Source organism: Chiloscyllium punctatum, chromosome 17 (genome assembly GCF_047496795.1).
Source record: "Chiloscyllium punctatum isolate Juve2018m chromosome 17, sChiPun1.3, whole genome shotgun sequence".
Taxonomy (NCBI): domain Eukaryota; kingdom Metazoa; phylum Chordata; class Chondrichthyes; order Orectolobiformes; family Hemiscylliidae; genus Chiloscyllium; species Chiloscyllium punctatum.
This window is the reverse complement of record NC_092755.1, coordinates 49,209,395-49,230,496: the sequence shown is the minus strand read 5'-3', so window position 1 is coordinate 49,230,496 and position 21,102 is coordinate 49,209,395. Positions and strand designations below refer to the sequence as shown.

General features: G+C 49.9%; 13 non-coding genes across 13 annotated transcripts; all 13 read left to right on the top strand.

Annotated features, from left to right (window-relative positions):
* The first annotated feature begins 22 nt into the window (after window positions 1-22).
* On the top strand, window positions 23-142 carry trnal-caa (transfer RNA leucine (anticodon CAA)). The gene is made up of 2 exons: window positions 23-60; window positions 97-142. It is a non-coding gene; the product is annotated as a tRNA-Leu (tRNA).
* A 1,312-nt stretch (window positions 143-1,454) lies between these two features.
* trnal-caa (transfer RNA leucine (anticodon CAA)) lies at window positions 1,455-1,574 on the top strand. Its single transcript has 2 exons — window positions 1,455-1,492; window positions 1,529-1,574. It is a non-coding gene; the product is annotated as a tRNA-Leu (tRNA).
* Window positions 1,575-3,401: 1,827 nt separating this feature from the next.
* trnal-caa (transfer RNA leucine (anticodon CAA)) lies at window positions 3,402-3,521 on the top strand. The gene is made up of 2 exons: window positions 3,402-3,439; window positions 3,476-3,521. It is a non-coding gene; the product is annotated as a tRNA-Leu (tRNA).
* Window positions 3,522-4,833: 1,312 nt separating this feature from the next.
* trnal-caa (transfer RNA leucine (anticodon CAA)) lies at window positions 4,834-4,953 on the top strand. The gene is made up of 2 exons: window positions 4,834-4,871; window positions 4,908-4,953. It is a non-coding gene; the product is annotated as a tRNA-Leu (tRNA).
* Window positions 4,954-6,776: 1,823 nt separating this feature from the next.
* Window positions 6,777-6,896, top strand: trnal-caa (transfer RNA leucine (anticodon CAA)). The gene is made up of 2 exons: window positions 6,777-6,814; window positions 6,851-6,896. It is a non-coding gene; the product is annotated as a tRNA-Leu (tRNA).
* A 1,312-nt stretch (window positions 6,897-8,208) lies between these two features.
* On the top strand, window positions 8,209-8,328 carry trnal-caa (transfer RNA leucine (anticodon CAA)). Its single transcript has 2 exons — window positions 8,209-8,246; window positions 8,283-8,328. It is a non-coding gene; the product is annotated as a tRNA-Leu (tRNA).
* A 1,312-nt stretch (window positions 8,329-9,640) lies between these two features.
* trnal-caa (transfer RNA leucine (anticodon CAA)) lies at window positions 9,641-9,760 on the top strand. The gene is made up of 2 exons: window positions 9,641-9,678; window positions 9,715-9,760. It is a non-coding gene; the product is annotated as a tRNA-Leu (tRNA).
* A 1,328-nt stretch (window positions 9,761-11,088) lies between these two features.
* trnal-caa (transfer RNA leucine (anticodon CAA)) lies at window positions 11,089-11,208 on the top strand. The gene is made up of 2 exons: window positions 11,089-11,126; window positions 11,163-11,208. It is a non-coding gene; the product is annotated as a tRNA-Leu (tRNA).
* A 1,312-nt stretch (window positions 11,209-12,520) lies between these two features.
* On the top strand, window positions 12,521-12,640 carry trnal-caa (transfer RNA leucine (anticodon CAA)). Its single transcript has 2 exons — window positions 12,521-12,558; window positions 12,595-12,640. It is a non-coding gene; the product is annotated as a tRNA-Leu (tRNA).
* A 1,819-nt stretch (window positions 12,641-14,459) lies between these two features.
* trnal-caa (transfer RNA leucine (anticodon CAA)) lies at window positions 14,460-14,579 on the top strand. Its single transcript has 2 exons — window positions 14,460-14,497; window positions 14,534-14,579. It is a non-coding gene; the product is annotated as a tRNA-Leu (tRNA).
* Window positions 14,580-15,891: 1,312 nt separating this feature from the next.
* Window positions 15,892-16,011, top strand: trnal-caa (transfer RNA leucine (anticodon CAA)). The gene is made up of 2 exons: window positions 15,892-15,929; window positions 15,966-16,011. It is a non-coding gene; the product is annotated as a tRNA-Leu (tRNA).
* A 1,823-nt stretch (window positions 16,012-17,834) lies between these two features.
* trnal-caa (transfer RNA leucine (anticodon CAA)) lies at window positions 17,835-17,954 on the top strand. The gene is made up of 2 exons: window positions 17,835-17,872; window positions 17,909-17,954. It is a non-coding gene; the product is annotated as a tRNA-Leu (tRNA).
* A 1,821-nt stretch (window positions 17,955-19,775) lies between these two features.
* On the top strand, window positions 19,776-19,895 carry trnal-caa (transfer RNA leucine (anticodon CAA)). Its single transcript has 2 exons — window positions 19,776-19,813; window positions 19,850-19,895. It is a non-coding gene; the product is annotated as a tRNA-Leu (tRNA).
* The last annotated feature ends 1,207 nt before the right edge of the window (window positions 19,896-21,102 follow it).

The following is a 21,102-nucleotide window of genomic DNA, read 5'->3' as shown; positions in this document are numbered from 1 at the left end:
GGAAGGAGATCTGCAGCAGCTTGTCAGGATGGCCGAGTGGTCTAAGGCGCCAGACTCAAGGAGTGTTAGTCCTTGCTCTGCATCTGGGCTTGTGAATTCTGGTCCCTTTCTAGGGGCGTGGGTTCAAATCCCACTCCGGACATTCTTCCCTTTTCCCCAAACAAACCTTCCCACACCCACACACTGCCCCCACATTTCACAGCTTCTTGGAGAGGAGTCGCTCCCCCTTCACAAAGATGGAAGAGTCCAACCTGTCACTATCAAAGAGAAGGCTGAGGCTTTTACAACAATCTTCAGCCGCAAGTGCCCACCGGATGATCTTACTCAGTCTCCCCCTGTGCTCCCCACCATCACAGACACCATTCTTCCAACAATTCCATTCACTCCGTGTCAGATCAAGAGACACTGGACACTGCAAAGGCTCTGTGCTCTGGCACTGCTCCTGAAGGCTGCTACTCCACAACATGCCCTTCCTCCAGCCAAGTTCTCCCAGGACAGTGACAACACTGGGATCGACCTGGCCATGTGGGAAATTATCCAGGTATGTCCTGGACATAAAAAGCAGGACAAATCCAACTCAGCCAATTCCTCTCCCATCCATCTGTTCCCAATCCTCGGTAAAGTGATGGAAGGGCTCTCCAACAGTGCGATCAAGCAGCACCTGCTCAGTGACACCCAGTTTGGCTTCCCCCAGGGTCACTCAGCTCCTGACCTGATTGTGTTTGTGTGTGTGTGTGAGAGAGAGAGATTGTGTGTGTGTGTGTGTGAGAGATAAAGATTGTGTGTGTGCCTGTGAGTGTGTGTGTGTTTGTGTGTGTGTGTGAAGGAGAGAGCGTGTGTGTGTTAGCATGTGTTTGTGTGCGTGTGAGAGAGAGTGTGTGTGTGTGTGTGTGTGAGAGAGAGGTGTGTGTGTGTGTGTGTGATTGTGTGTGCCTGTGGGCGTGTGTGTGAGAGAGAGAGTGTGTGTTTGTGTGAAGGAGAGAGAGTGTGTATGTTAGCGTGTGTGTGTGTGAGAGAGAGTGCATGTGTGTGTGTGAGCGCAAGAGAGGCAGCGTGTACGTGTGTGTGTTTGTGTGTGTGAGAGTGAGAGAATGTGTGTGAGTATGTGTCTGAGAGTGTGTGTTTGTGTCTGTCTGTGTGTGTGTGAGTGAGAGTGTGTGTGTGAGAGAGACAGAGAAAGGGAGAATTTGTGTGTATGAGAGGGAGAGAGTGTGTTTGTGCGTGCATGTGAGAGAGAGAGTGTGTGTGTGAGAGACAGATAGAGAGTGTGTGTGCGTGTGCATGTGAGAGAGAGTGTGTGTGTGCGAGAGTGAGACTGTGTATGAGGGATTGTTGCTGAGTGTGAATGCAAGGGAGCTGCAGAAATGCGGAATTGCATTTTGTGTCTGCAGAAGAGCAAGGTGACTAATTGTACAGAGTGAGAAAGACATCTGGAAGGAGATCTGCAGCAGCTTGTCAGGATGGCCGAGTGGTCTAAGGCGCCAGACTCAAGGAGTGTTAGTCCTTGCTCTGCATCTGGGCTTGTGAATTCTGGTCCCTTTCTAGGGGCGTGGGTTCAAATCCCACTCCTGACATTCTTCCCTTTTCCCCAAACAAACCTTCCCACACCCACACACTGCCCCCACATTTCACAGCTTCTTGGAGAGGAGTCGCTCCCCCTTCACAAAGATGGAAGAGTCCAACCTGTCACTATCAAAGAGAAGGCTGAGGCTTTTACAACAATCTTCAGCCGCAAGTGCCCACCGGATGATCTTACTCAGTCTCCCCCTGTGCTCCCCACCATCACAGACACCATTCTTCCAACAATTCCATTCACTCCGTGTCAGATCAAGAGACACTGGACACTGCAAAGGCTCTGTGCTCTGGCACTGCTCCTGAAGGCTGCTACTCCACAACATGCCCTTCCTCCAGCCAAGTTCTCCCAGGACAGTGACAACACTGGGATCGACCTGGCCATGTGGGAAATTATCCAGGTATGTCCTGGACATAAAAAGCAGGACAAATCCAACTCAGCCAATTCCTCTCCCATCCATCTGTTCCCAATCCTCGGTAAAGTGATGGAAGGGCTCACCAACAGTGCTATCAAGCAGCACCTGCTCAGTGACACCCAGTTTGGCTTCCCCCAGGGTCACTCAGCTCCTGACCTGATTGTGTTTGTGTGTGTGTGTGAGAGAGAGAGATTGTGTGTGTGTGTGTGTGTGAGAGATAAAGATTGTGTGTGTGCCTGTGAGTGTGTGTGTGTTTGTGTGTGTGTGTGAAGGAGAGAGCGTGTGTGTGTTAGCATGTGTTTGTGTGCGTGTGAGAGAGAGTGTGTGTGTGTGTGAGAGAGAGAGGTGTGTGTGTGTGTGTGTGTGTGTGTGTGTGTGTGTGAGATTGTGTGTGCCTGTGGGCGTGTGTGTGAGAGAGAGAGTGTGTGTTTGTGTGAAGGAGAGAGAGTGTGTATGTTAGCGTGTGTGTGTGTGAGAGAGAGTGCATGTGTGTGTGTGAGCGCAAGAGAGGCAGCGTGTACATGTGTGTGTTTGTGTGTGTGAGAGTGAGAGAATGTGTGTGAGTATGTGTCTGAGAGTGTTTGTTTGTGTCTGTCTGCGTGTGTGTGAGTGAGAGTGCGTGTGAGAGAGAGTATGTATGTGTATATGTGTGTTTGAGAGAGAGAGGGTGTGAGTGTGTATATGAGTGTGTGGGCATGTGTGTGTGTGAGAAACAGAGAGGGAGAATTTGTAGGTGTGTTTGAGAGAGACAGAGTGTGTATGTGTGTGAGAGAGACAGAGTGTGCGTGTGTGTGTGTAAGAGAGAGTGTGCATGTGTCTTTGTGTGTGAGAGAGTGAAAGAATGTGTGTGTGTGAGAGAGAGTGTGTTTGAGAGAGAGAGAATGTGTGTGCGAGAGAGAGAGAATGTGTGTGTGTATGTGCGTGTATGTGTGTGTGTGAGTGAGAGTGGGTGCGTGTGTGAGAGAGAGAATTTGTATGTGTATGTCTGCAAGAGTGTGTTTGCGTGTGTCTGAGAGAGAGAGAGGAAGAATTTGTTGGTGTGTGTGAGAAAGAGTGTGTGCGTGAGATAGTGTGTGTGTGTAAGAGGGAGAAGTGTGTGTGTGTGAGTGAGAGTGTGTGTGTGAGAGAGACAGAGAAAGGGAGAATTTGTGTGTATGAGAGGGAGAGAGTGTGTTTGTGCGTGCATGTGAGAGAGAGAGTGTGTGTGTGAGAGACAGATAGAGAGTGTGTGTGCGTGTGCATGTGAGAGAGAGTGTGTGTGTGCGAGAGTGAGACTGTGTATGAGGGATTGTTGCTGAGTGTGAATGCAAGGGAGCTGCAGAAATGCGGAATTGCATTTTGTGTCTGCAGAAGAGCAAGGTGACTAATTGTACAGAGTGAGAAAGACATCTGGAAGGAGATCTGCAGCAGCTTGTCAGGATGGCCGAGTGGTCTAAGGCGCCAGACTCAAGGAGTGTTAGTCCTTGCTCTGCATCTGGGCTTGTGAATTCTGGTCCCTTTCTAGGGGCGTGGGTTCAAATCCCACTCCTGACATTCTTCCCTTTTCCCCAAACAAACCTTCCCACACCCACACACTGCCCCCACATTTCACAGCTTCTTGGAGAGGAGTCGCTCCCCCTTCACAAAGATGGAAGAGTCCAACCTGTCACTATCAAAGAGAAGGCTGAGGCTTTTACAACAATCTTCAGCCGCAAGTGCCCACCGGATGATCTTACTCAGTCTCCCCCTGTGCTCCCCACCATCACAGACACCATTCTTCCAACAATTCCATTCACTCCGTGTCAGATCAAGAGACACTGGACACTGCAAAGGCTCTGTGCTCTGGCACTGCTCCTGAAGGCTGCTACTCCACAACATACCCTTCCTCCAGCCAAGTTCTCCCAGGACAGTGACAACACTGGGATCGACCTGGCCATGTGGGAAATTATCCAGGTATGTCCTGGACATAAAAAGCAGGACAAATCCAACTCAGCCAATTCCTCTCCCATCCATCTGTTCCCAATCCTCGGTAAAGTGATGGAAGGGCTCTCCAACAGTGCGATCAAGCAGCACCTGCTCAGTGACACCCAGTTTGGCTTCCCCCAGGGTCACTCAGCTCCTGACCTGATTGTGTTTGTGTGTGTGTGTGAGAGAGAGAGATTGTGTGTGTGTGTGTGTGAGAGATAAAGATTGTGTGTGTGCCTGTGAGTGTGTGTGTGTTTGTGTGTGTGTGTGAAGGAGAGAGCGTGTGTGTGTTAGCATGTGTTTGTGTGCGTGTGAGAGAGAGTGTGTGTGTGTGTGTGTGTGAGAGAGAGGTGTGTGTGTGTGTGTGTGATTGTGTGTGCCTGTGGGCGTGTGTGTGAGAGAGAGAGTGTGTGTTTGTGTGAAGGAGAGAGAGTGTGTATGTTAGCGTGTGTGTGTGTGAGAGAGAGTGCATGTGTGTGTGTGAGCGCAAGAGAGGCAGCGTGTACGTGTGTGTGTTTGTGTGTGTGAGAGTGAGAGAATGTGTGTGAGTATGTGTCTGAGAGTGTGTGTTTGTGTCTGTCTGTGTGTGTGTGAGTGAGAGTGTGTGTGTGAGAGAGACAGAGAAAGGGAGAATTTGTGTGTATGAGAGGGAGAGAGTGTGTTTGTGCGTGCATGTGAGAGAGAGAGTGTGTGTGTGAGAGACAGATAGAGAGTGTGTGTGCGTGTGCATGTGAGAGAGAGTGTGTGTGTGCGAGAGTGAGACTGTGTATGAGGGATTGTTGCTGAGTGTGAATGCAAGGGAGCTGCAGAAATGCGGAATTGCATTTTGTGTCTGCAGAAGAGCAAGGTGACTAATTGTACAGAGTGAGAAAGACATCTGGAAGGAGATCTGCAGCAGCTTGTCAGGATGGCCGAGTGGTCTAAGGCGCCAGACTCAAGGAGTGTTAGTCCTTGCTCTGCATCTGGGCTTGTGAATTCTGGTCCCTTTCTAGGGGCGTGGGTTCAAATCCCACTCCTGACATTCTTCCCTTTTCCCCAAACAAACCTTCCCACACCCACACACTGCCCCCACATTTCACAGCTTCTTGGAGAGGAGTCGCTCCCCCTTCACAAAGATGGAAGAGTCCAACCTGTCACTATCAAAGAGAAGGCTGAGGCTTTTACAACAATCTTCAGCCGCAAGTGCCCACCGGATGATCTTACTCAGTCTCCCCCTGTGCTCCCCACCATCACAGACACCATTCTTCCAACAATTCCATTCACTCCGTGTCAGATCAAGAGACACTGGACACTGCAAAGGCTCTGTGCTCTGGCACTGCTCCTGAAGGCTGCTACTCCACAACATGCCCTTCCTCCAGCCAAGTTCTCCCAGGACAGTGACAACACTGGGATCGACCTGGCCATGTGGGAAATTATCCAGGTATGTCCTGGACATAAAAAGCAGGACAAATCCAACTCAGCCAATTCCTCTCCCATCCATCTGTTCCCAATCCTCGGTAAAGTGATGGAAGGGCTCACCAACAGTGCTATCAAGCAGCACCTGCTCAGTGACACCCAGTTTGGCTTCCCCCAGGGTCACTCAGCTCCTGACCTGATTGTGTTTGTGTGTGTGTGTGAGAGAGAGAGATTGTGTGTGTGTGTGTGTGAGAGATAAAGATTGTGTGTGTGCCTGTGAGTGTGTGTGTGTTTGTGTGTGTGTGTGAAGGAGAGAGCGTGTGTGTGTTAGCATGTGTTTGTGTGCGTGTGAGAGAGAGTGTGTGTGTGTGTGAGAGAGAGAGGTGTGTGTGTGTGTGTGTGTGTGTGTGTGTGTGTGAGATTGTGTGTGCCTGTGGGCGTGTGTGTGAGAGAGAGAGTGTGTGTTTGTGTGAAGGAGAGAGAGTGTGTATGTTAGCGTGTGTGTGTGTGAGAGAGAGTGCATGTGTGTGTGTGAGCGCAAGAGAGGCAGCGTGTACATGTGTGTGTTTGTGTGTGTGAGAGTGAGAGAATGTGTGTGAGTATGTGTCTGAGAGTGTTTGTTTGTGTCTGTCTGCGTGTGTGTGAGTGAGAGTGCGTGTGAGAGAGAGTATGTATGTGTATATGTGTGTTTGAGAGAGAGAGGGTGTGAGTGTGTATATGAGTGTGTGGGCATGTGTGTGTGTGAGAAACAGAGAGGGAGAATTTGTAGGTGTGTTTGAGAGAGACAGAGTGTGTATGTGTGTGAGAGAGACAGAGTGTGCGTGTGTGTGTGTAAGAGAGAGTGTGCATGTGTCTTTGTGTGTGAGAGAGTGAAAGAATGTGTGTGTGTGAGAGAGAGTGTGTTTGAGAGAGAGAGAATGTGTGTGCGAGAGAGAGAGAATGTGTGTGTGTATGTGCGTGTATGTGTGTGTGTGAGTGAGAGTGGGTGCGTGTGTGAGAGAGAGAATTTGTATGTGTATGTCTGCAAGAGTGTGTTTGCGTGTGTCTGAGAGAGAGAGAGGAAGAATTTGTTGGTGTGTGTGAGAAAGAGTGTGTGCGTGAGATAGTGTGTGTGTGTAAGAGGGAGAAGTGTGTGTGTGTGAGTGAGAGTGTGTGTGTGAGAGAGACAGAGAAAGGGAGAATTTGTGTGTATGAGAGGGAGAGAGTGTGTTTGTGCGTGCATGTGAGAGAGAGAGTGTGTGTGTGAGAGACAGATAGAGAGTGTGTGTGCGTGTGCATGTGAGAGAGAGTGTGTGTGTGCGAGAGTGAGACTGTGTATGAGGGATTGTTGCTGAGTGTGAATGCAAGGGAGCTGCAGAAATGCGGAATTGCATTTTGTGTCTGCAGAAGAGCAAGGTGACTAATTGTACAGAGTGAGAAAGACATCTGGAAGGAGATCTGCAGCAGCTTGTCAGGATGGCCGAGTGGTCTCAGGCGCCAGACTCAAGGAGTGTTAGTCCTTGCTCTGCATCTGGGCTTGTGAATTCTGGTCCCTTTCTAGGGGCGTGGGTTCAAATCCCACTCCTGACATTCTTCCCTTTTCCCCAAACAAACCTTCCCACACCCACACACTGCCCCCACATTTCACAGCTTCTTGGAGAGGAGTCGCTCCCCCTTCACAAAGATGGAAGAGTCCAACCTGTCACTATCAAAGAGAAGGCTGAGGCTTTTACAACAATCTTCAGCCGCAAGTGCCCACCGGATGATCTTACTCAGTCTCCCCCTGTGCTCCCCACCATCACAGACACCATTCTTCCAACAATTCCATTCACTCCGTGTCAGATCAAGAGACACTGGACACTGCAAAGGCTCTGTGCTCTGGCACTGCTCCTGAAGGCTGCTACTCCACAACATGCCCTTCCTCCAGCCAAGTTCTCCCAGGACAGTGACAACACTGGGATCGACCTGGCCATGTGGGAAATTATCCAGGTATGTCCTGGACATAAAAAGCAGGACAAATCCAACTCAGCCAATTCCTCTCCCATCCATCTGTTCCCAATCCTCGGTAAAGTGATGGAAGGGCTCTCCAACAGTGCTATCAAGCAGCACCTGCTCAGTGACACCCAGTTTGGCTTCCCCCAGGGTCACTCAGCTCCTGACCTGATTGTGTTTGTGTGTGTGTGTGAGAGAGAGAGATTGTGTGTGTGTGTGTGTGAGAGATAAAGATTGTGTGTGTGCCTGTGAGTGTGTGTGTGTTTGTGTGTGTGTGTGAAGGAGAGAGCGTGTGTGTGTTAGCATGTGTTTGTGTGCGTGTGAGAGAGAGTGTGTGTGTGTGTGTGTGTGAGAGAGAGGTGTGTGTGTGTGTGTGTGATTGTGTGTGCCTGTGGGCGTGTGTGTGAGAGAGAGAGTGTGTGTTTGTGTGAAGGAGAGAGAGTGTGTATGTTAGCGTGTGTGTGTGTGAGAGAGAGTGCATGTGTGTGTGTGAGCGCAAGAGAGGCAGCGTGTACGTGTGTGTGTTTGTGTGTGTGAGAGTGAGAGAATGTGTGTGAGTATGTGTCTGAGAGTGTGTGTTTGTGTCTGTCTGTGTGTGTGTGAGTGAGAGTGTGTGTGTGAGAGAGACAGAGAAAGGGAGAATTTGTGTGTATGAGAGGGAGAGAGTGTGTTTGTGCGTGCATGTGAGAGAGAGAGTGTGTGTGTGAGAGACAGATAGAGAGTGTGTGTGCGTGTGCATGTGAGAGAGAGTGTGTGTGTGCGAGAGTGAGACTGTGTATGAGGGATTGTTGCTGAGTGTGAATGCAAGGGAGCTGCAGAAATGCGGAATTGCATTTTGTGTCTGCACAAGAGCAAGGTGACTAATTGTACAGAGTGAGAAAGACATCTGGAAGGAGATCTGCAGCAGCTTGTCAGGATGGCCGAGTGGTCTAAGGCGCCAGACTCAAGGAGTGTTAGTCCTTGCTCTGCATCTGGGCTTGTGAATTCTGGTCCCTTTCTAGGGGCATGGGTTCAAATCCCACTCCTGACATTCTTCCCTTTTCCCCAAACAAACCTTCCCACACCCACACACTGCCCCCACATTTCACAGCTTCTTGGAGAGGAGTCGCTCCCCCTTCACAAAGATGGAAGAGTCCAACCTGTCACTATCAAAGAGAAGGCTGAGGCTTTTACAACAATCTTCAGCCGCAAGTGCCCACCGGATGATCTTACTCAGTCTCCCCCTGTGCTCCCCACCATCACAGACACCATTCTTCCAACAATTCCATTCACTCCGTGTCAGATCAAGAGACACTGGACACTGCAAAGGCTCTGTGCTCTGGCACTGCTCCTGAAGGCTGCTACTCCACAACATGCCCTTCCTCCAGCCAAGTTCTCCCAGGACAGTGACAACACTGGGATCGACCTGGCCATGTGGGAAATTATCCAGGTATGTCCTGGACATAAAAAGCAGGACAAATCCAACTCAGCCAATTCCTCTCCCATCCATCTGTTCCCAATCCTCGGTAAAGTGATGGAAGGGCTCTCCAACAGTGCGATCAAGCAGCACCTGCTCAGTGACACCCAGTTTGGCTTCCCCCAGGGTCACTCAGCTCCTGACCTGATTGTGTTTGTGTGTGTGTGTGAGAGAGAGAGATTGTGTGTGTGTGTGTGTGAGAGATAAAGATTGTGTGTGTGCCTGTGAGTGTGTGTGTGTTTGTGTGTGTGTGTGAAGGAGAGAGCGTGTGTGTGTTAGCATGTGTTTGTGTGCGTGTGAGAGAGAGTGTGTGTGTGTGTGTGTGTGAGAGAGAGGTGTGTGTGTGTGTGTGTGATTGTGTGTGCCTGTGGGCGTGTGTGTGAGAGAGAGAGTGTGTGTTTGTGTGAAGGAGAGAGAGTGTGTATGTTAGCGTGTGTGTGTGTGAGAGAGAGTGCATGTGTGTGTGTGAGCGCAAGAGAGGCAGCGTGTACGTGTGTGTGTTTGTGTGTGTGAGAGTGAGAGAATGTGTGTGAGTATGTGTCTGAGAGTGTGTGTTTGTGTCTGTCTGTGTGTGTGTGAGTGAGAGTGTGTGTGTGAGAGAGACAGAGAAAGGGAGAATTTGTGTGTATGAGAGGGAGAGAGTGTGTTTGTGCGTGCATGTGAGAGAGAGAGTGTGTGTGTGAGAGACAGATAGAGAGTGTGTGTGCGTGTGCATGTGAGAGAGAGTGTGTGTGTGCGAGAGTGAGACTGTGTATGAGGGATTGTTGCTGAGTGTGAATGCAAGGGAGCTGCAGAAATGCGGAATTGCATTTTGTGTCTGCAGAAGAGCAAGGTGACTAATTGTACAGAGTGAGAAAGACATCTGGAAGGAGATCTGCAGCAGCTTGTCAGGATGGCCGAGTGGTCTAAGGCGCCAGACTCAAGGAGTGTTAGTCCTTGCTCTGCATCTGGGCTTGTGAATTCTGGTCCCTTTCTAGGGGCATGGGTTCAAATCCCACTCCTGACATTCTTCCCTTTTCCCCAAACAAACCTTCCCACACCCACACACTGCCCCCACATTTCACAGCTTCTTGGAGAGGAGTCGCTCCCCCTTCACAAAGATGGAAGAGTCCAACCTGTCACTATCAAAGAGAAGGCTGAGGCTTTTACAACAATCTTCAGCCGCAAGTGCCCACCGGATGATCTTACTCAGTCTCCCCCTGTGCTCCCCACCATCACAGACACCATTCTTCCAACAATTCCATTCACTCCGTGTCAGATCAAGAGACACTGGACACTGCAAAGGCTCTGTGCTCTGGCACTGCTCCTGAAGGCTGCTACTCCACAACATGCCCTTCCTCCAGCCAAGTTCTCCCAGGACAGTGACAACACTGGGATCGACCTGGCCATGTGGGAAATTATCCAGGTATGTCCTGGACATAAAAAGCAGGACAAATCCAACTCAGCCAATTCCTCTCCCATCCATCTGTTCCCAATCCTCGGTAAAGTGATGGAAGGGCTCACCAACAGTGCTATCAAGCAGCACCTGCTCAGTGACACCCAGTTTGGCTTCCCCCAGGGTCACTCAGCTCCTGACCTGATTGTGTTTGTGTGTGTGTGTGAGAGAGAGAGATTGTGTGTGTGTGTGTGTGAGAGATAAAGATTGTGTGTGTGCCTGTGAGTGTGTGTGTGTTTGTGTGTGTGTGTGAAGGAGAGAGCGTGTGTGTGTTAGCATGTGTTTGTGTGCGTGTGAGAGAGAGTGTGTGTGTGTGTGAGAGAGAGAGGTGTGTGTGTGTGTGTGTGTGTGTGTGTGTGTGTGTGAGATTGTGTGTGCCTGTGGGCGTGTGTGTGAGAGAGAGAGTGTGTGTTTGTGTGAAGGAGAGAGAGTGTGTATGTTAGCGTGTGTGTGTGTGAGAGAGAGTGCATGTGTGTGTGTGAGCGCAAGAGAGGCAGCGTGTACGTGTGTGTGTTTGTGTGTGTGAGAGTGAGAGAATGTGTGTGAGTATGTGTCTGAGAGTGTGTGTTTGTGTCTGTCTGTGTGTGTGTGAGTGAGAGTGTGTGTGTGAGAGAGACAGAGAAAGGGAGAATTTGTGTGTATGAGAGGGAGAGAGTGTGTTTGTGCGTGCATGTGAGAGAGAGAGTGTGTGTGTGAGAGACAGATAGAGAGTGTGTGTGCGTGTGCATGTGAGAGAGAGTGTGTGTGTGCGAGAGTGAGACTGTGTATGAGGGATTGTTGCTGAGTGTGAATGCAAGGGAGCTGCAGAAATGCGGAATTGCATTTTGTGTCTGCACAAGAGCAAGGTGACTAATTGTACAGAGTGAGAAAGACATCTGGAAGGAGATCTGCAGCAGCTTGTCAGGATGGCCGGGTGGTCTAAGGCGCCAGACTCAAGGAGTGTTAGTCCTTGCTCTGCATCTGGGCTTGTGAATTCTGGTCCCTTTCTAGGGGCGTGGGTTCAAATCCCACTCCTGACATTCTTCCCTTTTCCCCAAACAAACCTTCCCACACCCACACACTGCCCCCACATTTCACAGCTTCTTGGAGAGGAGTCGCTCCCCCTTCACAAAGATGGAAGAGTCCAACCTGTCACTATCAAAGAGAAGGCTGAGGCTTTTACAACAATCTTCAGCCGCAAGTGCCCACCGGATGATCTTACTCAGTCTCCCCCTGTGCTCCCCACCATCACAGACACCATTCTTCCAACAATTCCATTCACTCCGTGTCAGATCAAGAGACACTGGACACTGCAAAGGCTCTGTGCTCTGGCACTGCTCCTGAAGGCTGCTACTCCACAACATGCCCTTCCTCCAGCCAAGTTCTCCCAGGACAGTGACAACACTGGGATCGACCTGGCCATGTGGGAAATTATCCAGGTATGTCCTGGACATAAAAAGCAGGACAAATCCAACTCAGCCAATTCCTCTCCCATCCATCTGTTCCCAATCCTCGGTAAAGTGATGGAAGGGCTCACCAACAGTGCTATCAAGCAGCACCTGCTCAGTGACACCCAGTTTGGCTTCCCCCAGGGTCACTCAGCTCCTGACCTGATTGTGTTTGTGTGTGTGTGTGAGAGAGAGAGATTGTGTGTGTGTGTGTGTGAGAGATAAAGATTGTGTGTGTGCCTGTGAGTGTGTGTGTGTTTGTGTGTGTGTGTGAAGGAGAGAGCGTGTGTGTGTTAGCATGTGTTTGTGTGCGTGTGAGAGAGAGTGTGTGTGTGTGTGTGTGTGAGAGAGAGGTGTGTGTGTGTGTGTGTGATTGTGTGTGCCTGTGGGCGTGTGTGTGAGAGAGAGAGTGTGTGTTTGTGTGAAGGAGAGAGAGTGTGTATGTTAGCGTGTGTGTGTGTGAGAGAGAGTGCATGTGTGTGTGTGAGCGCAAGAGAGGCAGCGTGTACGTGTGTGTGTTTGTGTGTGTGAGAGTGAGAGAATGTGTGTGAGTATGTGTCTGAGAGTGTGTGTTTGTGTCTGTCTGTGTGTGTGTGAGTGAGAGTGTGTGTGTGAGAGAGACAGAGAAAGGGAGAATTTGTGTGTATGAGAGGGAGAGAGTGTGTTTGTGCGTGCATGTGAGAGAGAGAGTGTGTGTGTGAGAGACAGATAGAGAGTGTGTGTGCGTGTGCATGTGAGAGAGAGTGTGTGTGTGCGAGAGTGAGACTGTGTATGAGGGATTGTTGCTGAGTGTGAATGCAAGGGAGCTGCAGAAATGCGGAATTGCATTTTGTGTCTGCAGAAGAGCAAGGTGACTAATTGTACAGAGTGAGAAAGACATCTGGAAGGAGATCTGCAGCAGCTTGTCAGGATGGCCGAGTGGTCTAAGGCGCCAGACTCAAGGAGTGTTAGTCCTTGCTCTGCATCTGGGCTTGTGAATTCTGGTCCCTTTCTAGGGGCGTGGGTTCAAATCCCACTCCGGACATTCTTCCCTTTTCCCCAAACAAACCTTCCCACACCCACACACTGCCCCCACATTTCACAGCTTCTTGGAGAGGAGTCGCTCCCCCTTCACAAAGATGGAAGAGTCCAACCTGTCACTATCAAAGAGAAGGCTGAGGCTTTTACAACAATCTTCAGCCGCAAGTGCCCACCGGATGATCTTACTCAGTCTCCCCCTGTGCTCCCCACCATCACAGACACCATTCTTCCAACAATTCCATTCACTCCGTGTCAGATCAAGAGACACTGGACACTGCAAAGGCTCTGTGCTCTGGCACTGCTCCTGAAGGCTGCTACTCCACAACATGCCCTTCCTCCAGCCAAGTTCTCCCAGGACAGTGACAACACTGGGATCGACCTGGCCATGTGGGAAATTATCCAGGTATGTCCTGGACATAAAAAGCAGGACAAATCCAACTCAGCCAATTCCTCTCCCATCCATCTGTTCCCAATCCTCGGTAAAGTGATGGAAGGGCTCACCAACAGTGCTATCAAGCAGCACCTGCTCAGTGACACCCAGTTTGGCTTCCCCCAGGGTCACTCAGCTCCTGACCTGATTGTGTTTGTGTGTGTGTGTGAGAGAGAGAGATTGTGTGTGTGTGTGTGTGAGAGATAAAGATTGTGTGTGTGCCTGTGAGTGTGTGTGTGTTTGTGTGTGTGTGTGAAGGAGAGAGCGTGTGTGTGTTAGCATGTGTTTGTGTGCGTGTGAGAGAGAGTGTGTGTGTGTGTGAGAGAGAGAGGTGTGTGTGTGTGTGTGTGTGTGTGTGTGTGAGATTGTGTGTGCCTGTGGGCGTGTGTGTGAGAGAGAGAGTGTGTGTTTGTGTGAAGGAGAGAGAGTGTGTATGTTAGCGTGTGTGTGTGTGAGAGAGAGTGCATGTGTGTGTGTGAGCGCAAGAGAGGCAGCGTGTACATGTGTGTGTTTGTGTGTGTGAGAGTGAGAGAATGTGTGTGAGTATGTGTCTGAGAGTGTGTGTTTGTGTCTGTCTGCGTGTGTGTGAGTGAGAGTGTGTGTGAGAGAGAGTATGTATGTGTATATGTGTGTTTGAGAGAGAGAGGGTGTGAGTGTGTATATGAGTGTGTGGGCATGTGTGTGTGTGAGAAACAGAGAGGGAGAATTTGTAGGTGTGTTTGAGAGAGACAGAGTGTGTATGTGTGTGAGAGAGACAGAGTGTGCGTGTGTGTGTGTAAGAGAGAGTGTGCATGTGTCTTTGTGTGTGAGAGAGTGAAAGAATGTGTGTGTGTGAGAGAGAGTGTGTTTGAGAGAGAGAGAATGTGTGTGCGAGAGAGAGAGAATGTGTGTGTGTATGTGCGTGTATGTGTGTGTGTGAGTGAGAGTGGGTGCGTGTGAGAGAGAGAGAATTTGTATGTGTATGTCTGCAAGAGTGTGTTTGCGTGTGTCTGAGAGAGAGAGAGGAAGAATTTGTTGGTGTGTGTGAGAAAGAGTGTGTGCGTGAGATAGTGTGTGTGTGTAAGAGGGAGAAGTGTGTGTGTGTGAGTGAGAGTGTGTGTGTGAGAGAGACAGAGAAAGGGAGAATTTGTGTGCATGAGAGGGAGAGAGTGTGTTTGTGCGTGCATGTGAGAGAGAGAGTGTGTGTGTGAGAGACAGATAGAGAGTGTGTGTGCGTGTGCATGTGAGAGAGAGTGTGTGTGTGCGAGAGTGAGACTGTGTATGAGGGATTGTTGCTGAGTGTGAATGCAAGGGAGCTGCAGAAATGCGGAATTGCATTTTGTGTCTGCACAAGAGCAAGGTGACTAATTGTACAGAGTGAGAAAGACATCTGGAAGGAGATCTGCAGCAGCTTGTCAGGATGGCCGGGTGGTCTAAGGCGCCAGACTCAAGGAGTGTTAGTCCTTGCTCTGCATCTGGGCTTGTGAATTCTGGTCCCTTTCTAGGGGCGTGGGTTCAAATCCCACTCCTGACATTCTTCCCTTTTCCCCAAACAAACCTTCCCACACCCACACACTGCCCCCACATTTCACAGCTTCTTGGAGAGGAGTCGCTCCCCCTTCACAAAGATGGAAGAGTCCAACCTGTCACTATCAAAGAGAAGGCTGAGGCTTTTACAACAATCTTCAGCCGCAAGTGCCCACCGGATGATCTTACTCAGTCTCCCCCTGTGCTCCCCACCATCACAGACACCATTCTTCCAACAATTCCATTCACTCCGTGTCAGATCAAGAGACACTGGACACTGCAAAGGCTCTGTGCTCTGGCACTGCTCCTGAAGGCTGCTACTCCACAACATGCCCTTCCTCCAGCCAAGTTCTCCCAGGACAGTGACAACACTGGGATCGACCTGGCCATGTGGGAAATTATCCAGGTATGTCCTGGACATAAAAAGCAGGACAAATCCAACTCAGCCAATTCCTCTCCCATCCATCTGTTCCCAATCCTCGGTAAAGTGATGGAAGGGCTCTCCAACAGTGCGATCAAGCAGCACCTGCTCAGTGACACCCAGTTTGGCTTCCCCCAGGGTCACTCAGCTCCTGACCTGATTGTGTTTGTGTGTGTGTGTGAGAGAGAGAGATTGTGTGTGTGTGTGTGTGAGAGATAAAGATTGTGTGTGTGCCTGTGAGTGTGTGTGTGTTTGTGTGTGTGTGTGAAGGAGAGAGCGTGTGTGTGTTAGCATGTGTTTGTGTGCGTGTGAGAGAGAGTGTGTGTGTGTGTGTGTGTGAGAGAGAGGTGTGTGTGTGTGTGTGTGATTGTGTGTGCCTGTGGGCGTGTGTGTGAGAGAGAGAGTGTGTGTTTGTGTGAAGGAGAGAGAGTGTGTATGTTAGCGTGTGTGTGTGTGAGAGAGAGTGCATGTGTGTGTGTGAGCGCAAGAGAGGCAGCGTGTACGTGTGTGTGTTTGTGTGTGTGAGAGTGAGAGAATGTGTGTGAGTATGTGTCTGAGAGTGTGTGTTTGTGTCTGTCTGTGTGTGTGTGAGTGAGAGTGTGTGTGTGAGAGAGACAGAGAAAGGGAGAATTTGTGTGTATGAGAGGGAGAGAGTGTGTTTGTGCGTGCATGTGAGAGAGAGAGTGTGTGTGTGAGAGACAGATAGAGAGTGTGTGTGCGTGTGCATGTGAGAGAGAGTGTGTGTGTGCGAGAGTGAGACTGTGTATGAGGGATTGTTGCTGAGTGTGAATGCAAGGGAGCTGCAGAAATGCGGAATTGCATTTTGTGTCTGCAGAAGAGCAAGGTGACTAATTGTACAGAGTGAGAAAGACATCTGGAAGGAGATCTGCAGCAGCTTGTCAGGATGGCCGAGTGGTCTAAGGCGCCAGACTCAAGGAGTGTTAGTCCTTGCTCTGCATCTGGGCTTGTGAATTCTGGTCCCTTTCTAGGGGTGTGGGTTCAAATCCCACTCCTGACATTCTTCCCTTTTCCCCAAACAAACCTTCCCACACCCACACACTGCCCCCACATTTCACAGCTTCTTGGAGAGGAGTCGCTCCCCCTTCACAAAGATGGAAGAGTCCAACCTGTCACTATCAAAGAGAAGGCTGAGGCTTTTACAACAATCTTCAGCCGCAAGTGCCCACCGGATGATCTTACTCAGTCTCCCCCTGTGCTCCCCACCATCACAGACACCATTCTTCCAACAATTCCATTCACTCCGTGTCAGATCAAGAGACACTGGACACTGCAAAGGCTCTGTGCTCTGGCACTGCTCCTGAAGGCTGCTACTCCACAACATGCCCTTCCTCCAGCCAAGTTCTCCCAGGACAGTGACAACACTGGGATCGACCTGGCCATGTGGGAAATTATCCAGGTATGTCCTGGACATAAAAAGCAGGACAAATCCAACTCAGCCAATTCCTCTCCCATCCATCTGTTCCCAATCCTCGGTAAAGTGATGGAAGGGCTCACCAACAGTGCTATCAAGCAGCACCTGCTCAGTGACACCCAGTTTGGCTTCCCCCAGGGTCACTCAGCTCCTGACCTGATTGTGTTTGTGTGTGTGTGTGAGAGAGAGAGATTGTGTGTGTGTGTGTGTGAGAGATAAAGATTGTGTGTGTGCCTGTGAGTGTGTGTGTGTTTGTGTGTGTGTGTGAAGGAGAGAGCGTGTGTGTGTTAGCATGTGTTTGTGTGCGTGTGAGAGAGAGTGTGTGTGTGTGTGAGAGAGAGAGGTGTGTGTGTGTGTGTGTGTGTGTGTGTGTGTGTGAGATTGTGTGTGCCTGTGGGCGTGTGTGTGAGAGAGAGAGTGTGTGTTTGTGTGAAGGAGAGAGAGTGTGTATGTTAGCGTGTGTGTGTGTGAGAGAGAGTGCATGTGTGTGTGTGAGCGCAAGAGAGGCAGCGTGTACATGTGTGTGTTTGTGTGTGTGAGAGTGAGAGAATGTGTGTGAGTATGTGTCTGAGAGTGTTTGTTTGTGTCTGTCTGCGTGTGTGTGAGTGAGAGTGCGTGTGAGAGAGAGTATGTATGTGTATATGTGTGTTTGAGAGAGAGAGGGTGTGAGTGTGTATATGAGTGTGTGGGCATGTGTGTGTGTGAGAAACAGAGAGGGAGAATTTGTAGGTGTGTTTGAGAGAGACAGAGTGTGTATGTGTGTGAGAGAGACAGAGTGTGCGTGTGTGTGTGTAAGAGAGAGTGTGCATGTGTCTTTGTGTGTGAGAGAGTGAAAGAATGTGTGTGTGTGAGAGAGAGTGTGTTTGAGAGAGAGAGAATGTGTGTGCGAGAGAGAGAGAATGTGTGTGTGTATGTGCGTGTATGTGAGTGTGTGAGTGAGAGTGGGTGCGTGTGTGAGAGAGAGAATTTGTATGTGTATGTCTGCAAGAGTGTGTTTGCGTGTGTCTGAGAGAGAGAGAGGAAGAATTTGTTGGTGTGTGTGAGAAAGAGTGTGTGCGTGAGATAGTGTGTGTGTGTAAGAGGGAGAAGTGTGTGTGTGTGAGTGAGAGTGTGTGTGTGAGAGAGACAGAGAAAGGGAGAATTTGTGTGCATGAGAGGGAGAGAGTGTGTTTGTGCGTGCATGTGAGAGAGAGAGTGTGTGTGTGAGAGACAGATAGAGAGTGTGTGTGCGTGTGCATGTGAGAGAGAGTGTGTGTGTGCGAGAGTGAGACTGTGTATGAGGGATTGTTGCTGAGTGTGAATGCAAGGGAGCTGCAGAAATGCGGAATTGCATTTTGTGTCTGCAGAAGAGCAAGGTGACTAATTGTACAGAGTGAGAAAGACATCTGGAAGGAGTTCTGCAGCAGCTTGTCAGGATGGCCGAGTGGTCTAAGGCGCCAGACTCAAGGAGTGTTAGTCCTTGCTCTGCATCTGGGCTTGTGAATTCTGGTCCCTTTCTAGGGGCGTGGGTTCAAATCCCACTCCTGACATTCTTCCCTTTTCCCCAAACAAACCTTCCCACACCCACACACTGCCCCCACATTTCACAGCTTCTTGGAGAGGAGTCGCTCCCCCTTCACAAAGATGGAAGAGTCCAACCTGTCACTATCAAAGAGAAGGCTGAGGCTTTTACAACAATCTTCAGCCGCAAGTGCCCACCGGATGATCTTACTCAGTCTCCCCCTGTGCTCCCCACCATCACAGACACCATTCTTCCAACAATTCCATTCACTCCGTGTCAGATCAAGAGACACTGGACACTGCAAAGGCTCTGTGCTCTGGCACTGCTCCTGAAGGCTGCTACTCCACAACATGCCCTTCCTCCAGCCAAGTTCTCCCAGGACAGTGACAACACTGGGATCGACCTGGCCATGTGGGAAATTATCCAGGTATGTCCTGGACATAAAAAGCAGGACAAATCCAACTCAGCCAATTCCTCTCCCATCCATCTGTTCCCAATCCTCGGTAAAGTGATGGAAGGGCTCTCCAACAGTGCGATCAAGCAGCACCTGCTCAGTGACACCCAGTTTGGCTTCCCCCAGGGTCACTCAGCTCCTGACCTGATTGTGTTTGTGTGTGTGTGTGAGAGAGAGAGATTGTGTGTGTGTGTGTGTGAGAGATAAAGATTGTGTGTGTGCCTGTGAGTGTGTGTGTGTTTGTGTGTGTGTGTGAAGGAGAGAGCGTGTGTGTGTTAGCATGTGTTTGTGTGCGTGTGAGAGAGAGTGTGTGTGTGTGTGAGAGAGAGAGGTGTGTGTGTGTGTGTGTGTGTGTGTGTGTGTGAGATTGTGTGTGCCTGTGGGCGTGTGTGTGAGAGAGAGAGTGTGTGTTTGTGTGAAGGAGAGAGAGTGTGTATGTTAGCGTGTGTGTGTGTGAGAGAGAGTGCATGTGTGTGTGTGAGCGCAAGAGAGGCAGCGTGTACATGTGTGTGTTTGTGTGTGTGAGAGTGAGAGAATGTGTGTGAGTATGTGTCTGAGAGTGTGTGTTTGTGTCTGTCTGCGTGTGTGTGAGTGAGAGTGCGTGTGAGAGAGAGTATGTATGTGTATATGTGTGTTTGAGAGAGAGAGGGTGTGAGTGTGTATATGAGTGTGTGGGCATGTGTGTGTGTGAGAAACAGAGAGGGAGAATTTGTAGGTGTGTTTGAGAGAGACAGAGTGTGTATGTGTGTGAGAGAGACAGAGTGTGCGTGTGTGTGTGTAAGAGAGAGTGTGCATGTGTCTTTGTGTGTGAGAGAGTGAAAGAATGTGTGTGTGTGAGAGAGAGTGTGTTTGAGAGAGAGAGAATGTGTGTGCGAGAGAGAGAGAATGTGTGTGTGTATGTGCGTGTATGTGTGTGTGTGAGTGAGAGTGGGTGCGTGTGAGAGAGAGAGAATTTGTATGTGTATGTCTGCACGAGTGTGTTTGCGTGTGTCTGAGAGAGAGAGAGGAAGAATTTGTTGGTGTGTGTGAGAAAGAGTGTGTGCGTGAGATAGTGTGTGTGTGTAAGAGGGAGAAGTGTGTGTGTGTGAGTGAGAGTGTGTGTGTGAGAGAGACAGAGAAAGGGAGAATTTGTGTGCATGAGAGGGAGAGAGTGTGTTTGTGCGTGCATGTGAGAGAGAGAGTGTGTGTGTGAGAGACAGATAGAGAGTGTGTGTGCGTGTGCATGTGAGAGAGAGTGTGTGTGTGCGAGAGTGAGACTGTGTATGAGGGATTGTTGCTGAGTGTGAATGCAAGGGAGCTGCAGAAATGCGGAATTGCATTTTGTGTCTGCAGAAGAGCAAGGTGACTAATTGTACAGAGTGAGAAAGACATCTGGAAGGAGATCTGCAGCAGCTTGTCAGGATGGCCGAGTGGTCTAAGGCGCCAGACTCAAGGAGTGTTAGTCCTTGCTCTGCATCTGGGCTTGTGAATTCTGGTCCCTTTCTAGGGGCGTGGGTTCAAATCCCACTCCTGACATTCTTCCCTTTTCCCCAAACAAACCTTCCCACACCCACACACTGCCCCCACATTTCACAGCTTCTTGGAGAGGAGTCGCTCCCCCTTCACAAAGATGGAAGAGTCCAACCTGTCACTATCAAAGAGAAGGCTGAGGCTTTTACAACAATCTTCAGCCGCAAGTGCCCACCGGATGATCTTACTCAGTCTCCCCCTGTGCTCCCCACCATCACAGACACCATTCTTCCAACAATTCCATTCACTCCGTGTCAGATCAAGAGACACTGGACACTGCAAAGGCTCTGTGCTCTGGCACTGCTCCTGAAGGCTGCTACTCCACAACATGCCCTTCCTCCAGCCAAGTTCTCCCAGGACAGTGACAACACTGGGATCGACCTGGCCATGTGGGAAATTATCCAGGTATGTCCTGGACATAAAAAGCAGGACAAATCCAACTCAGCCAATTCCTCTCCCATCCATCTGTTCCCAATCCTCGGTAAAGTGATGGAAGGGCTCTCCAACAGTGCGATCAAGCAGCACCTGCTCAGTGACACCCAGTTTGGCTTCCCCCAGGGTCACTCAGCTCCTGACCTGATTGTGTTTGTGTGTGTGTGTGAGAGAGAGAGATTGTGTGTGTGTGTGTGAGAGAGATAAAGATTGTGTGTGTGCCTGTGAGTGTGTGTGTGTTTGTGTGTGTGTGTGAAGGAGAGAGCGTGTGTGTGTTAGCATGTGTTTGTGTGCGTGTGAGAGAGAGTGTGTGTGTGTGTGAGAGAGAGAGGTGTGTGTGTGTGTGTGTGTGTGTGTGTGTGTGTGTGTGTGAGATTGTGTGTGCCTGTGGGCGTGTGTGTGAGAGAGAGAGTGTGTGTTTGTGTGAAGGAGAGAGAGTGTGTATGTTAGCGTGTGTGTGTGTGAGAGAGAGTGCATGTGTGTGTGTGAGCGCAAGAGAGGCAGCGTGTACATGTGTGTGTTTGTGTGTGTGAGAGTGAGAGAATGTGTGTGAGTATGTGTCTGAGAGTGTGTGTTTGTGTCTGTCTGCGTGTGTGTGAGTGAGAGTGCGTGTGAGAGAGAGTATGTATGTGTATATGTGTGTTTGAGAGAGAGAGGGTGTGAGTGTGTATATGAGTGTGTGGGCATGTGTGTGTGTGAGAAACAGAGAGGGAGAATTTGTAGGTGTGTTTGAGAGAGACAGAGTGTGTATGTGTGTGAGAGAGACAGAGTGTGCGTGTGT